The following is an 18,391-nucleotide window of genomic DNA, read 5'->3' on the forward strand; positions in this document are numbered from 1 at the left end:
GATAAATGTCATGCATTTATTAAATAAACTACTGAACACGACAGGAGTTTTAGCCTAAAAACTTCGTTGGGATCCGTTACCGACCCCACCCATTGGTATAGAACTGTTAATAGGCACACGCTCACACATTTACGAAAGCTTTCATTATTTGGCAAAACCGGCGACGCCTCAACCAGCAATGAGTGTTACTACACCACTTAACAGCCTGTAAGCATATCGACCAAAGACACTGGTGGCATCGCAACAAATAGAGAAGATTCCGAAAATGTGAAGACTTCATCACGAGCTTGACTGAACCGAATTTCAAACCCTATCCGTACAGAAAATCTGTTTAGTCATTGGGAATGGATCGTGGTATCTCCGCATCAGCAGCCAGCAATGCTACCAACTAAAGCACTAACGTGGCCCAGGACGAACACTGCGCCAGAACATAAGAAAAATTAATTAAACATATACATCTAAAGTTGTCTCTTAACCTACATGTCTATAATTCTACACAATTTTTATGAACCTCCTGCACCCAACAGTAAAGGGTCGGAAGCTCGTCTTCGATTAATATCTGACTGATACCTTCTTACTAAAAGGTCTTTCGTTCCGTAATCTGGATTGTCACTTTTTAAAAGTTGGTTCTGATAAACGTAACGTTATTATTACACAAAATTTCTTCGAACTTTGCTGTGCCTTTTCATATCAATCATTTTACATTTATTTACTCTTTGAGTTGTCGTCATATCGTCCGAGTTTACGCTTTTACTTTCGTTTCTAGAACTTATACCTAAGTTTGATTATGTTAGTAATAATCGGAACCACATTTAATTTGCAGTGAGATGGTAATCTTTCTTGGATAGTTGCCATGAGTTAATTCCACCAAACTGGATGTGAAAACACTATACAAATTAATTTGGGACATTTTTTTGGAAACAGCCTACTGAAGTAGCTGTAATACCTCAGTTGAAGCACGTGGTCTAAATGCATCCATACAGGTAGCTCGTTTCTCATGTAAGATAATAATTTATTAGTAAGAATTATTTAAAATGTTAGCATGAATAATTCGATTATTTTCAAACACATTGCCTAAACAAAACATAATTCACGATTCGCAGCACGCAGATCAAATTCAGTCGCTTGATTTAATTAACAATGACATTCCGTTCACATTCCATTTTGGTAAAAGTAATCGATAGTATGGTTTATATATTTTTACCACTTCTCATATCAGCCTGACACAATATGTGCTACACAGTGTGTTCAAGTGACAGAGTTTAAGTTAACGTCAGCCATATGTAGCTTTTCATAGCTGAATAGTGTTTTCGTCTGTTTATATTTGGAACTGGAGTAAACAAAAATATTACGCTAAAAATCATCACAGTTAGAGAGACTGTGTGGTGTTATTTCAATGATTAAAGAAATTCAGTTGCACCAAAATCAGTGCCTGAAAAGCACCCTCGTTCTAAATCAAATTTCTGATGCCTCTCTCAATTAGGATTATACCTGCTTACTCATTTTTTTCTACGGCAAACAATCGTTTAAAGAACCTACTATTCAAATTTTCATTCTCTATTCCAAGAAATACGGCAAGTACGTTTTTAGCAGCACTGTATGTGATCACTGTACCATTTAAAACAAATTACTTCCCTCGAAAACTAGAACATCAGAATCATTTTTGGTGTTGAAATCCATATATTCCAACTTATATCTAATGGTGTGTACTATATTTAGGCTGAAATTAACAATTTCTTGAAAAAATTAAAAAATATTGAACATAATTTCCAGAATGAAATTTTCACTCTGCAGCGGAGTGTGCGCTGATATGAAACATCCTGGCAGATTGGAAGGTAGGAGACGAGATACCGGCAGAAGTAAAGCTGTGAGTACCGGGCGTGAGTCGTGCTTCGGTAGCTCCTCAGATGGTAGAGCACTTGCCCGCGAAAGGCAAAGGTCCCGAGTTCGAGTCTCGGTCGGGCACACAGTTTTAATCAGCCAGGAAGTTTCATTGAACGTAATGCTACAGAAACATTCATACTAGGTAAATTCCAGCTCTTGTTTTTCAGTGGTGTTGTGTCCGAGAGATCTTTAAAATTATCGTATGCGTTTCTCAGCGTAGATAAAATTCAACGAGTTAATCCTCTTCCGGACAACTTTACACTCTTCATGTTTCGTTAATTTGTCATTTAGATACACAAATAATTTTTGCAGCTTAGATACGTGTGTACAAGTACCTTCAGTTTCGTCGCACCTGGCGCGGAAAAAAGATTCTATTGGCCTATTTATACGTTTTGTGCTAGCATGTTCAGTTCGCCCCCAAAGTTTGTCCTATACGTCTTTACTATTACTGTACGTCAACAGAAGTTCAGCAACTCGTTTACTTAGTGCACATGCTGTCAGACCAGCTGCTTTCATGTCATCCTTTTGCGGATTTGCCTACGCTGCCTTTCGTTTTGTCGGTTCCTGTGTAAACCCATGTTCATCTGTACTGTTAATAAAGGCTTCGAGTCCATACTAACGAAGCATCACAGAGATGACAGCCAATTCCATTTTGCTCAATCGATAGGTCTTTCATATTTATCATTATTCCTTTTATGCTCACAACTGGCATCGAATTTCTTGTGGAAGGTTCCCAACAACGTACGACTTGTTTCAACAACAAAATTTCTTCAATGAGCACGCAATGGGTTTAGTCACACTCCTTTAAGACAGTGTTTTGTTCATTCTGATATGTCTTTCTTAATAATATGTTGCAAAAGTATTAAGTTCGACAAATAAAGTTTCATTTACAAACGATTTATTCATAGAGTACAAACTAGTCAGTAACTGAAAGAATTTCAAAGAGTTCTTTATAAAAATCAAGGGTTTTTCAAAATACCGTGGAATAGCAGTTTACAGTAAATTAGAGCCTTCGATATCATCCATCGGTTCTGACTGGGGTTCCCATATCTAGCTGGAACCTCGTTGGGACGCTCTGAGATGGGGGTGTAGAAATGAAGTAAAAAAAAAATTATTTACTTTAATCACTTTTTATTTTGTAGACAATTACGTGGAACTTGTTGTGGCAGAAGTAGTTGGTACAACAAATTTTTCTGACGATTTCGTCTTTTTCAGCAAGTCTTTTTCCCTTTTATTCAAATGATTCAAATGAGTCTGAGCACTATGGGACTTAAATTCCGAGGTCATCAGTCCCCTAGAACTTAGAACTACTTAAAATTAACCTAAGGACATCACACGCATCCATGCTCGAGGTAGGATTCGAACCTGCGACCGCAGCGGTCGCGCGGTTCCAGACTGTAGCGCCTAGAACCTCTCGGCTACTCCGGCCGGTTTCCCTTTTATTAATTTATTCATAAAACTCCTGACTAGTCAGATTGTAGATAAAATGACAATGTAAAGTTTATTCCACAGTCCCTGGCTTCAGTCGACTTTTTTTTAATCAGTCCACTGGGCCGACGTCAGCGAAAATACTCTTTCCACAGTGGCGTTGTGTTGCGGAATAGAAAACAAATACTCGCATAATTTTAGCAGATGGCATTTGCGTTCATGAATTTCGGTATCTTTAAGAAGGTAAATCTATCTTTTTTCCAAGGAGTGTTTACACTTCCATTCTTCCGAGTCACGCTTAGTTTCTAAAAAGTTCTTCAGATACATATATTTCCGAAAACAATTTTCACCTCAAATCTCGACACCATTTTAGTCAGGTGTATAATAGCATTTTGAATCATCACCCAATCAAGGCATCAGATATCGTCATGCATCAAATATATGATATTTATTAAAATAAATAACCCATTTCTTTAAGTAATCAAATGCTGTGGTATTGAAAACCGTTGCATCTTCCTCGCATTTCGAAATCAAATTAATCGTTTCTTGGTTAGGGTTCTAATTCTTTAATTTGCTCAAATTCATCTTTGTTTGCATACCCGATAAAATTGGCAGTCTTGCTCTCATTCAGACATCTTTGATTGTTCATTAATATATTCAGTCAGAGCATGTCCGAGAAAGGCGGAATCTTACTGTTTCGTAGCCCTACCCGATTGACCTTTATGCAGGTTAAATCACCTAAAACTCGTTTCGCAAATATTATGAGAATGGAACGTGCTGTCGATGTGCGGTTTTCACAGATTGTTTTGGTCGTCAGGGGCTCGTAATGTTATTCTGTAAGAACTTTAATAAGATTTAGAAATTGTATTTTTGTGCAAACATACACTTTTTTAAATGGAACAATGCCTGTTGATATTAACAAACTAAAAGAAGGGTAAATTAGAAAGTTAATGGAGTTTGTTGCAGGACTCTAGTCTGAGTCGTTTACAAGGTAAAGTATTTTGAAAAGTTTCCGCACTGACATTTGTTTGTGCCATTCAGCCTGCGTAGTTGCTAGGTAGGAAGTGCTTACAGTGTGCTTGTGTGTTCCTTGACTGCATTTCGACTTGCTAGTCAATTACCGAGTGACAGTCCAAGAAATAGGTTGTGAGTGGTCACGGTATTTACCAATACAGAAAAAGCAGGCATGGTTACGGTGTATGGAGACTGCAGTTCGTTCTTGTACAATATATGCGGCAAGATATCCCAACAGACGCCAACCATGTTGGCAATTATTTATTAGCCTCTTCATCCAGTTACGTGAAAGTGGTAATGTAACACCTAGACAACGTAATGGAAGGAAACAAGTAGCACCTAGAACAGCTTGGCCACCTCGGCCGGCTTGACGACAGAAGAGGAGGAAATTGATGTTCTTGAATGCTGTTGCAGTTGATGCGCACAGTAGCTCTCGCACAATCGCACGAGGAAGTGACATGAGTCAGGCAAGTGCTCTATGCGTTCTCCAATGACATAGGTCCCGTCCTTATCACATTTCTCTCGATCAACGGCGGAATTGAAATGATACTGAGGATCACACTAATCTCTGTTTATGTGCTCTAAGACAGGGCGATCCAGATGTGTCGTGTATCTTGTTTAGTGATGAAGCCGCATTTACCAGGTTGAAAACCATCGCAATAGAGAGTGGGCAGGGAGGGTGGCCATGCTCCGCCTTGATGATGGCTCTGCCTGGCAGACGACAAAGAGGCTTCTCAGGAAAGGGCAGCGTATACCTCCGCTACAAGTTGGTGGGGAGGTGGTTTGCGAACCAGACGCCAAGGCTAGCGCCCTGGCTGACACGTTTGCAGCCAACTTCACGCCTGTAGCGGACATCATAGACGCAGCAGCACATGTACAACTCGTGCACGAGCGTCTGCCTGTATTCCTGGCAGCAGAGGCAGCTCCAGAGGACGAGATAGCTGCTATCACTGAGGAGGAGGTTGAATACCAACTGCGAACCCTAAACACCAGGAAAGCCGGTGGCAGTGACAGAGTGGAGGCAGTTATGCTACGGCAGCTCCCCCCTCCTGCTATCCAGCCGCTCACCGAGCTATTCAACCATGTGCTGCGAACTGTATGGAAACATGCAGAGGTGGTAGCCATCCCAAAGTCAGGGAAGGATGCAAGGCTGACGCAAAACTACCGACCTATTAGCCTCCTCCCAGTAATGTCAAAGGTCTTTGAGCGGATTTATGCCCAACGACTTCTAGCTCATGTAAACCGCGAGTTGCTCATGCCTCCCGAACAGTTCGGTTTTCGGCAGGGGCATAGTACACAGCAACAGCTCTTGAGGTTAGTAGAAGATGCGATGGGTGCCCTGGAGCGCCGGGAGTATTCAGGGGCGATACTCCTTGACGTCTCCAGGGCCTTTGACAGCGTGTGGCATGAGGGCCTCCTATTCAAACTTTTTGAACTGGGGGTACCGACGCCACATGTGAAACTCATTGCATCCTACCTGCAAAATCGCACTTTTAGTGTCCGCGCCGGCGACGGAGTATCCACTAATAGGCCTGTTCGTGCGGGAGTACCACAGGGATCCGTCCTTGGCCCCCTGTTGTACACCCTGTACACGTCAGATGTACCTAGGACGCAGAGAGTGTCGCTAGCACTATATGCGGACGACACCGCCCTCTACGCACGATGCCTCAAGGTTAATATCCTTCGTCGTCGCCTACAAGAGGCGTGCGACGTATTGGGAGCTTGGGCAACAAAATGGCGCCTGAAATTTAACGCCACAAAAAGCCAGGCAATTATTATTACACGTCGCCGGATACCAAGGGATCTTCAACCAGTGCAGATCATGGGAGGCCCCATCCCATGGTCTCGCACTGTTAAGTATCTGGGCGTGACTTTAGACCGGCACCTCACATGGGGACCACATGTCACAGAGGTTAGGGGCAGAGTCTTAGGACGCTTACGCGAACTCTACCCTGTACTAAATCCACAGTCCACGCTTCCCACACACTGCGGCATTACGCTATATCTAGCACTGATCAGGCCAGTGCTGGAATACGCGGCCGTAGTGTGGGGAAATGCCGCCGACTGCCATATCAAGCGGTTACAAGGCCTACAAGGTAAGGTCCTACGCCTTGCCATGCACCTCCCGCGGGACTTCCCCACCAGGGACCTGCATGACGTCACAGGGATCCCCATGATTAGGGATCGCTTCAAACTGCTGGCGCGGCAGTTCTATGAACTGTCGTCCCAGTCAGACAACAGGTTAATAGCAAACCTGGGTACCCAGGAGCACAGGAGGGGGACCACACGATGGCCCGACATGCTTCGGCAGTAATCGCCAGTGGAAACACTCACGACCACTGTTGGAGCAAATTCAGACACACTACACACGCACACAACACTCATGTGACACATAGGACACACACAACACGTTAGGCCATCAGAAACACAAATACAATTAGGATAAACAGGAATAACAATTGGGTTTAGCCTGTGAAACCACAGGGCACTTAGGATGTCCCTTAGGTTAAGAGTCGCTCGCTCGCCAAGTAAACTCCGAAAGATGCGCTATTGGTATGTTGACAATTGCTGTTGGTTTCGTCAGGTGGAACGTCAGCATCGATGGAGTGTAAACTTGTGTTGTGGTATAATGAACCAGCAGCTCACAGGCCCGCGTTTCATAGACGAGACGCTGAACGCGCAGAAGTATCGCAGCCTTCTAACAGACCCTCTTCCAAGGATGCTAAAAGACGTTCTCTGCAGGTTTGGAGAAACCTGTGATTGCAACATGATGGCTGTCCAGCGCACAGTGCACAAAGTACAACAGCATGTCTTTACGAATTCTTTACAAATCGTTGGATTGGACGCAGAGGACGTATACCTTGGCCTGCCAGTTCCCCAGATGTGACGCCTGTAGGCTACTTTCTATGGGGAAAGCTGAAAGGTGCTGTCTAAAAGTACACGTCAGTTACACCCGATGATATGCAACGACGTACTACTGCTGCCTGCTCGGATATCTCCACTGAAGTGCTAGCATGCTTGTAGCAGTCGCTCCATAGCAGACTTGAAGCGTGTATTGCCGTTACTGGTGATCATGTTGAACACAACCCGCGAAGGTCAGTTGTCTCGTTGCTAGTCAGATTCCACATAAGTGTATGCATTTGTGTTATTCTTTTTGTGTGCTATCAAAGGTATTGTGCAAGTGTCGGTGTGGGACCCTTTAAAAATACGATATCTCGTAAACAACTCTCCCTAGAATCCTACAACCAATGCCACTGACATTCTAATTTAGCCTACTTTCAGTCTGTTATTGTCAATAGGTATGTTCCATTTAAAAAAGTGTATGTTTGCAGCATAAATATACTTCATAGATATTACTATAATCCTTCGGTTGGTTAACAATACGAGCTCTCAACTACCAATCCATTCTGTAAAAACCGCACACCTGTGTAGATTGCCACACAGATTAAAGGAAACGAATGATAAGACATCCAGTGATAGAAAAAGTCATATACTTGCGTATTTTTCTTCCTTTCCGTGTCTGGGGTCACGTAGTCAGTCCTTGGCTTTGGATTTCAGCAAAAATACTTATAGAGACGGAGCACGAGTGAAATAATTGACACTTGAATACTGTTCTGTCTCACACTGATTGGAGATGGAAGGGAGAGCGGAAGAAATTTACGCTTGTCAGGGTGACACTGGCAGCTTTCTACAGACTGTGCGATACCTGATAATGTGAGTCTTACCAGGAGTACCGCGTGGTTATAATTGAAGTGCAGCTACTCTCGGAGTTCCAGTGTGGGTTGTATTCATCGTATGGCAGCGAAACTTGGTAGATATGCCTTTCTCACTTGTTCGGCATTTTTTGCCCACATCCAGTTCTTAATCCATTACATAAGGAAACATTACTATGTTTTTGTACTTTCAACATTGCAGCCCAGTCAGCAATCGTGATAATATAATATATAAGAAACTATCAGCCTCGATTGCGGTAATGAAACCAACCGTTACCTAGGTTTCAGCCCAAATAATTGACCCTTCTTCAGAAGACACCTGAATCTATAATTTGTCTAAGAGGGCATGGCCTAGCAATAAAACTAAAACAGCCCACATACGCGTAGTCACATTTTAAAAATGCGGTACATAAGTCTTGGTGTTAACTTAGTACTTATGTACCGCATTTTTAAAATGTGACTACGCGTATGTGGGCTGTTTTACTTTTATTGCTAGGCCATGCCCTCTTAGACAAATTATAGATTCAGGTGTCTTCTGAAGAAGGGTCAATTATTTGGGCTGAAACCTAGGTAACGGTTGGTTTCATTACCGCAATCGAGGCTGATAGTTTTTTTTATATATTGAAATATTACTATACGTTTTTCTTGCGTTCGCAATGCCAGAGTTTCACATGGAGACCAAAATTGGATCTAATTTTTTTGCAGCGTAAGTCTGTTCCGCACCGATGTAGTAGAATATCTTTCAAATATCGCTGCCTTACTATAATTACAGCCTACACTGGACTTCTGTGAGTAGCTGCACTTTAACTATAATGACTCAGTATATCCCTGGTTCCTCACTTCATACCGGTTCTTGAAACTAAGTAAACAGGCTTTCGCGGCATAGTTGGCACCTTTCTTCCAGTGCTTCTTACTTTAGTTTTTTTTTTTTTTTAGCACTTCGGTGACGCTTTGCCGTGAGTCAGACGAACTTGTGATCATTCGTGTTGCCCTTTTTTGTTTATGTTCCATATAGACCACTAGGCCTATCTAGTGTGGGTCCCACACATCTGAGTGTGCCTCTGGAGCACAGTGGTCATCGTTCCTGGCTGCTGGGGACTCGTTTCCTGGTACTGCTAAGGATTTTTCATCGATGGGAGGACTGAAATGGGGTGCACTCAGCCTCGTGATGCCAACTGAGCAGCTGCTTGAATGAGAAGCGGCGGCTCCAATGCCAAAAAAAAGCGACAACGGTCGACAAAGCGCTGTGCTGACCACAACCCTTCATACTGCATCCAGTGACGTCACCTGGCAGAAGATGGCTTGGCGATCGGTCGGTCCCCATCGGGCCCATCAGAGCCAGAACATGGAGCTTTTCTTTGCTTTACCACACATTTGAGCAATATTCTAGGACAGGTCGCAAAAGTTGTTTGCAAGCAACGTCGTTTGTAAGTCTATTGAATTTTCGCAGTATCCCACCAACGAACTGAAATCTGCTGCCTTCTTTACTTACGACTAGTCCTAGGTGATCATTCCATTTCACATCTCCACAGTTGCCACAACCAGCTATTTGTATGAATAATTGATATTGCAGTCGTATAAAGGGCACAAATATCGTTTGACACGAGTACTTACGTGATCGTACTTTCGACGATAATCGTTACTGCGCTACAGATTCAAATACTTTTCGGAAGTCAAGAAAAACCGCTTCAAACATTTTGCTTTAAACAGGGCAATAAGTATGTCATGTGAGATAATCGTTGTAATGGGTTTCGTGCACAATGTTTTCAGAATAAATATTGTTTATCATGGTGGAGGTCATTCTGTTCAATATACTTCGTGACGTTTGAACGTGGAATGTGTTCTAAGGTGCTACTGTTAATGGATCTCAATGATAGTTTTGTGGATAATTTCTGCTACCTTTCTTGTAGACTGTTGTGATGGGTGCCTTCTTCCAAAATATTCGGCACAGCTTTGTTTGAAGAATTTGTGGTATATTGTAGTTAAAATGGGAGCTAACTTTAGTGCAAATTCTGTATAGAATACCACAGGGGTTTCCATCAGTCCCTCGAGCTTTATTCAATTCTAGTAATTTCGCATGTTCCTAAACGTCACAGACACTAATATCTACAGCACTGGTTTTTACACTGACGCGAGAAACAAACAGCGGCAGTAGACAACTCCTAAATCACCCTTTGTAAAGGAATAATTCAAAGCGTAATTCAACGTTCCTGCTTTTTCTTTGGCGCCCTTGTTGTGGGCCTTGACGCTATCCACGAGTGTGCGGGCACTACATTGACTGCATCGACAAGAATTTTTAAGAAAAACTTCATATTAAGTGTCATTGCTCGTATTATCTGAGCTATCGCCTCACATCATCTTCTTGTTCTCTTTTTAGCAAAAAAATTGTATGGCAGCGATTATCATTATCTCAAGAAACCGCTGAATCTTTTCAGAATCACGTTTTCAACATAGCAACAGAACGGCGTGGAAAATGTTGCAGAACTGATTTGAACGAATGCAAAGGTATGTACAGTTTTACGATTAATATATTAAGAAACAGTAACATGAGTTGTATCATAAAGTGTTGTTTCATTATTTCCAAGAACATAAAATACGGCTCTAGTGTAATCCATTTGTCGATTTGACAAGAAATTACAGTGTAAAAACACGTTGGAAATGAGGTTTTCTTTGTTGTTCTTGTTGTAGCCATTTGTTTACTACACTACGGAAAGGTTTGTGTCACTGTCGATGGACACATGACGTTTGTGATGTTTGTCGTTAAGTTAAATGAATTGTGGTCTTTCTAATTACAAACCTGAACGAGGCAGACACTGGCTCCTAGTATGGATGATGAAGTATAGATCTTCAATCCAGTGGCCGTTACGAGTGGCCCTGCGCTTCTAGGGGCTACAGTCTGGAGTCGAGCGACCACTACGGTCGCAGGTTCGAATCCTGCCTCGGGCATGGATGAGTGTGACCTCCTTAGGTTAGTAAGGTTTAATTAGTTCTAAGTTCTAGGCGACTGACGACCTCAGAAGTTAAGTCGCATAGTGCTCAGAGCCATTTGAACCATTCAATCCATTTTTTTCGTAATTTTTTCAACACCTACAATTACAGTAGAGTATCGATTATCCGAAACAACTGGGGGCGGTGAGGAGTGAGCGGAAGGTGGCAGGGGATGACTGTTTGGATAGCTGATTTTCTGCTTAGGTTAAAAGGGCTCTGAGCACTATAGGAATTAACTGCTGTGCTCATCAGTCCCCTAGAACTTAGAACTACTTAAATCAAACTAACCTAAGGACATGACACACATCCATGCCCGAGGCAGGATTCGAACCTGCGACCGTAGCGGTCGCGCGGTTCCAGACTGTAGCGCCTATAACCGCTCGTCCACCCCGGCCGGCTTTCTGCTTAGGAATGTGGAACAGAGAAAAACTTAGTTAAATTGTATATATATGTACATATATATTGTATCTCAGATTTTACAAATAACACAGCGAACAGACTACACCGTTTGATTAGAGAGTTCAAATAGGCGACTAAAGTAGACCTACAGCTTATGAAAAGAACTGTAGCATTTGTGTTTGCTTCAGAGCTGAGATTCATTTTTTCGCCACTAAATCCCGACATTGTTTCAAAGGTAGCAGATGGACAGCATCAAATTCTTCTTATTGTTACAATCACTTCATACCTATCTCAAGACAGTGAAAGGTTTCTACACTTGATGGTCCTTTTACAGCATAGTCTTTGTCGATAGTTTCTTATCTGTCATCAGAAGGGTCTTGATTATCGTTGACACTGCAGTTATTTCATAGTCCTTCAACACATGTCACACAAGGTCATCAGCATCACATTCGAGCCAGTCGAATATTTTTCTGATTACAGTCTTTAAATACTGAAGATCCTTTAATCAGCCCAGCTGTCTCGCATACAAGCCTTTGATGGCTCTTTACGAACAGTTATGGACTCATTTGAAGGAAGCCGCTTATTCCAACCTTTTGTGTAATGTATAAGTCCTGGTTTGCTGCCATTTTTATCGTTTTTCTGGTCAGACTTCCTTTACTATCAAGTACTGTCGCAAATTTAGTAATGACAATAGTGTTCTTTTAAATGACTGTCATAATCTCCAACTCCATATTCTTGAGCTTAGCTTGACCCAACATTTCCTTTCTCCATCTGGTCTATATTTTAAGAGTATCGGAAGCACTAACAACAACCTGTTTACGATTAGTTGCCACTGAAGCGGCACAACAGTATGACCTATAACAAGCGAAGGTTGAGACATCAACACAGAACAGCAACAATGATAGTTACCAGGGAGAGGCAAACTGTGCAACACAACGCCACTGAACTCCACGTGGGCGAGCGATTGCTAACTTCAATTTTCCTACTGGAGAGATATAGGTTAACATATGTTTTTGTATGATTGATTTTCAGATAATCGATGTCACACTTTATATATTTGAATTTATCTCATTAAAATTTGATGTTGCTGCGCGGAGTGGTAGTGGGGTTAGAGGCGCCATGTCACGGACTGTGCGGCCTTTCCGCCGGAGGTTCGAGTCCTCCCTCGGGCATTATGTGTGTATGTTGTTCTTAGCACAGGTTAGTTTAAGTTAGTTTAAGTACTGTGTAAGTCTAGGGACCGATGGCCTAAGCAGTTTGGTCCCTTAGGAATTAACACCCTTTTGAACATTTTTTGAAAATCTGATGCTCTGTTGCCAAAAACTTTCTGCATAAAACATATAGTTGACGCCTTTCTCTCGGTGATTATGCTTATGTACACATATTGGATTTAATTTTACGGTCCCCTGGTGTCTGTTCACACAGATCAAAACAGATTGCAAATATCTTTGACGAGTAAAATTTTGTGCACATAATTTATTATCTCCAGATTGGGAACCTTTTTGTATGTTATGCTTTCCAGGTTGATAAGCTAATCTACAGTAATTACACTGATAATTTATAAACATTACATTGGAGTGCAGTAACTGCAATTAACAGCAAATGCAATAGGTATGCTAGCTGCAGAAATGTAAACAGATCGCATTAAAATAACTTTTTTTTCAACATGCTTATATTTTTCTATTTTTATTGTGGTTACTGTTCACAAGAGTTAGGCCTACAGAATAATTTATTCTGAACAAGTTAAAGATTATCCGTGACATAGTAAGGTTAAAATACAAAGTAATAACATAGCAATACGTTAATTAATATCACAGTCTCATTTTCCAAGCTGTTACCTGTTACTTTGAGAAATGGAACAATGACAGGCAGACATTTATTGGCATGCTTTGGCTAATGTCTTCATTAGAGAGCGCAAAGACGAGACGAGAGTGCTTACACGGGATAGAACAGGCAGGCAACCGCAATTCTCACCGTTTCTGCAGCCCAGAGGGAACAGTTCAGGTGTTAGTAGCGATGACTCTGATGCTGATTTCCAAACTCTTGAGCGACTTTCCATCAAAAGGTGAAGTGGTTAAGATTAGTCTTCTCGCCGTAGTGTCCAAGAGTAAGAGTCACCTATGTCCCCAGGTAGTTTGCAAAATTCGCACTGTCTGTGTTAAGTTTGATTGGCCAGTTCAGCTTATTCACCCCACTAATCGAATTATTTGTAGTAGCTTTCATTGCTCTTGTGTAGCTTCTTCCTTTGCTGTATTAAAAAAACACCTTTGTCAAACGTACGTATTTCGTTTAGAAGCATTTCTATGTTATACTTAGTTTGCCAGTATCTCCCGTGATCTGCAATTCCCGTGTGTTGTACAGTCATAAATCTTGTCCCGTGTCTCGTTCGTTGTTCAGTACTGTCGCTGACTCACCGACCAGACGATGAGAGACTGCCCCCCCCCCCCCCCCCACACACACACACACCGCCATTCCTACAACAGCTGTCTGGTGTCAACGTACTATGGGATGCTTCCTCTCTGGTCTTCCAACCTGTCTCATTCAGACTTTTACAATATAGTGGTTTCTCGGAAACACACAATTCGAAAATGAGCAGTTACAGCTCCAGAAACAGTTTGCATTCACACTACTACAGTGGTTAGATCAGAACCATAAACTAAGTGGCGAGACCAATGTTCCACTAACCTTAAAAGTAAGGAAAACCACTGTGTATGTGGTGCAAGCAGATACGAGAGACAGTAGCAGCCTGGGGCTAAGAGTGATGGTTCCAAGCGGCCGGAACGAGGGCTGTCGCATCTTCACTTGGCTCGCGAACCTGCGAAGCTGTCTGTCCTGAATTCGACTGTACTGCTGAAGGCGGGACACAAGCTTCGCAGTCCGCGCCGCTTCGCGCTTAACTCCTTCAGCTGTCCCGAGTACCGCCACTATACTGATCCCGTACAGCAGAAGGTCTAAAATGAATGGCATTAGCACTTTAGCGCTACCACTCGAGAAGGAGACTAGTACAAAACACGCTATAGCAGCCAGGTACACGTAGTTCACAATGCACATGACGATCACCACATCGTGTGTCGAAACTGCGAGGTCCACCAGATCGCACATGTCACTGTATTTCTTTCTCAGCTGCAGCAGCTTTCGGCTGCTCTCGTCCCGTGTCAGAGGAATCGTGCTACTGCTAGGCCATCTGCACTCACGTACTCTCATGGCTGACAGCTGGATATTTACGTAGTTAAACCCATGTCCAGACATCATTACAATACTTATAAATCGGAAAAACACTACAATTACTGTGAAATCATTGTAAATCGCAAACATTCCCAATGGATATTGAATATATTTCTCTTCTAATGCACTGCACCATATTATTGTACCTACCGCTGACGAAAGCAGACAAAATGGCAGAAACATTTTCAGTATACGTTCAGTCTTGTCGGTATGGAAACCACTGTTCATGAAGGGAACCTCGTGATACAAAGCTATTCCTAACATTTTTTCAAACCTCCGCTTGTTAGCAAACAGATCTAGTGAGACTGCAGTTCCGTTTGCAACGGCATAAAAGAAAAGTGTATAGAAATTAGATGAGAAAAGAACCGAAAAGGCAACAGATGCTTTACTACTCGTGGTAAGTAAGCACGTAAAAAGAACAATAAATGGTAACACTGCACATACTGCAGACTGCACTGTATAAACAGGAATCGATAATAGACGACCTGTGACGACGTCAAGTTGGAATGGCATAAGCCCAAAAATTCTGTTCAGAGAGTATGCGCTTCTCACGAATTTGTGTAGTCTGTGATTGTTCATGACTGTCCCTTATCTTTAACGTCAACCACTTGATGAGCAGATCACCCATTGGCCACTCGAGTGTAAAGCGCAGACGAACCAACTTACATCCGTCAACAAGTATTTAATAATTGCTCTTAATTCTTGGGTTCACACGAAATAATTCGAAACACAGTAGCAGAATGGCCCTCTCCTGGGCGAGCCGTCAGAAGTACTGCCTTCAGTACAGCTCTGTGACTACGTCCCACTAATTAATATAGATTCGCTTATCGCCTTCATCCACTTCCTGGACGTCTGCGACTGTGAAAAGATAATTAGTTTGATGTGTTATCGATCAGCTTTCACTCGCAACGTGGCCAAGATTGCCACAGCTCGACAGCACTATGGTGAAGTGCGAGGAGAATGCAGTTCGTAAGATGATGGAATAAATTGTCACACGAGAATGTCTATATTTGAAGAATGTAAATGAAAAAGTTCTAAGTGCTAAAGCTCACGTTGTTCACAATAATAAAAAAACAATTTACTGAGTATGGCCATGTATGGAAGTGAAACGTGGACGATAAATAGTTTGTGCAAGAAGAGAACAAGAAGCTTTCGAAACGTGGTGCTACAGAAGAATGCTGAAGATTAGATGGGCAGATCACATAACTAATGAGGAGGTATTGAATAGAATTAGGGAGAAGAGAAATTTGTGGCACATCTTGACTAGAAGAAGGGATCGGTTGGTAGGACATGTTCTGAGGCATCAAGGGATCACCAATTTAGAATTGGAGGGCAGCGTGGAGGGTAAAAATCGTAGAGGGAGACCAAGAAATGAGTACACTAAGCACATTCAGAAGGATGTAGGTTGCAGTAGGTACTGGGAGAGGAAGCTTGCACAGGATAGAGTAGCATGGAGAGCTGCACCAAACGAGTTTCTGGACTGAAGACCACAACACATATACGATGCATGCTAGAAAGTAAAGATTCCCAATTCTTTATATGAAAACCAACATTACCAACATTCTGCGTCTTTATTCTTCATGTCTACACATTTATTTCTCAACATAGTCACCCTGGCGACGAACAAATTTCTCGGGACTGTATGGAGGATAATTGATGACAGAGAACCGAAACTGTCGGAGTGTTGCAGATATCGCAGCGCTCGTATATGGCCTGGTATTATGCTGAAGCAGAGGCAGAGGACTCCAAATACGTAGAGACGAAGAATCAAGATCTAGAATTTTAAAAACGTCTGTTTTATTGAAAAGCTTTACCAGTGTTCATATGTAAAATTCGGAGGCATTACTTTTCAGCAGGCCGTGGTATATCGTTTTTTTTTCTTTTTATTTATCGCCCTCGTATCTCTTTTCTACATATCTTACTAGCATTCAAAAAAATGAGGACGCAGTAAAAAAATGGTTCAAATGGCTCTGAGCACTATGGGACTTAACTTCTGAGGTCATCCGTTGCCTAGAACTTAGAACTACTTAAATCTAACTAACTTAAGGACATCACACAGATCCATGTCCGAGGCAGGAATCGAACCTGCGACCGTAGCGGTCGCACGGTTCCAGACTGTAGCGCCTAGAACCGCTCGGCCACCTCGGCCGGCTGAGGACGCATTCTAATACCACAGAATTATGGCACCCATCTCATTATTGCAAAAAAAAAAAAAAAAAAAATGAAAAAATAAATCCTTTACTATGTACGTTTTATGTGGCGTACTAGGAAACTGATTGATTCTAATTGTCAATAAGGAAGTTTTCGTTTCAGAGCCTATTAATACAGAGGCACTATGTTTTATTTGTGATAATATAAGTATATGGTTTTGAGCGGCTAACAGAAATGGTAAAGGCTGCCAGTCCTGGTTGCAAGATGAAAGCAGAGCTGACCATTTGCAGCATAATCAACAGGACCGATAGCGGATCTCTGGTACAGAGCCGAGTGGAGGGTCTGAATCAGAGGCTCAGTCGGTGTATTTCGGGTTCCGCTGAATAGGTCAGGTGTCCACTATACGCAGGAGGCGGCTACACGGGTAACAGGGGCTGTGGGGCATGGACTGGGCGGTTTTATAGGTTAAAGGGTCTCGGGAAAACACAAGAACGGCTTCGGTCACAAAGGGTGCAGGCTGAACACAGGAAGAACGTAGATACAGGAATCATTGGTCTAACAGCTGTAAATTGTCGTAGCTGTGTTGGGAAACTACCAGGGCTCCAACCGCTAATAGAAAGCACTGGTGCTCAAATCGTTATAGGCACTGAAAGCCGGCTAAAGCCGGATGTAAGCTCAGCCGAAATTTTTGCGAAGAACCTAACAGTGTTCCGGAAGGATAGACTAAACACTGTTGGCGCTGACGAGATTGTTGCTGCTAGAAGTAGCTTAACTAGTATGGGCAGAGGTAATTGTTGGCAACCGTAATAAAATGATAATTGGATCCCTTTATCGACCTCCCAATTCAGATGGTGCAGTTGCTGAAAGGTACAAAGAAAATTTGAGTTTGATTTCAAATTCGTACCCGACTCATACGATAATAGTTGGTGGTGACTTTAATTTACCATCGATATGTTGGTGAAGATACATGTTTAAGTACGGAGGTACGCGTAAAATATCATCAGAAATTGTGCTAAACGCATTCTCTGAAAATTATTTCGAGCAGTTAGTTCATGAACCCACGCGAACAGTAAACGGTTGTGGAAATACACTTGACCTCTTAGCAACAAATAATCCTGAGTTAATAACGAGTATCAAAACCGATGCAGGATTAGTGAACACTGGGTTGTCGTAGCAAGACTGAATACTGTAATCCAAAAATCCTCGAAAAATAAGCGAAAAATATACCTATTTAAAAAAGCAGAAAAAATTCTCTTGATGCCTTCATGAGAGACAATCTCCACTCATTCCAAATTAATAATATAATTGTAGACCAGATGTGGCTTAAATTCAAAGAAATAGTATCGGTAGCAACTGAGAGATTTATACCAAATAAATTAACAAACGACGGAGCTGATCCCCCTTGGTACAAAAAACGGGTTAGAAACATCGAAACAAACATGCCAAATTTAAACAGACAAAAAATCCCCAAGATTTGGCGATCTTTTGCAGAAGCTCGAAATTTAGCGCCGACTTCAATGAGAGATGCTTGTAATAGTTTCCACAACGAAACTTTTCCTCGAAACCTGGCAGAAAATCTAAAGCGATTC

This window comes from Schistocerca gregaria, chromosome 8 (genome assembly GCF_023897955.1).
Source record: "Schistocerca gregaria isolate iqSchGreg1 chromosome 8, iqSchGreg1.2, whole genome shotgun sequence".
In the NCBI taxonomy this organism is placed as follows: domain Eukaryota; kingdom Metazoa; phylum Arthropoda; class Insecta; order Orthoptera; family Acrididae; genus Schistocerca; species Schistocerca gregaria.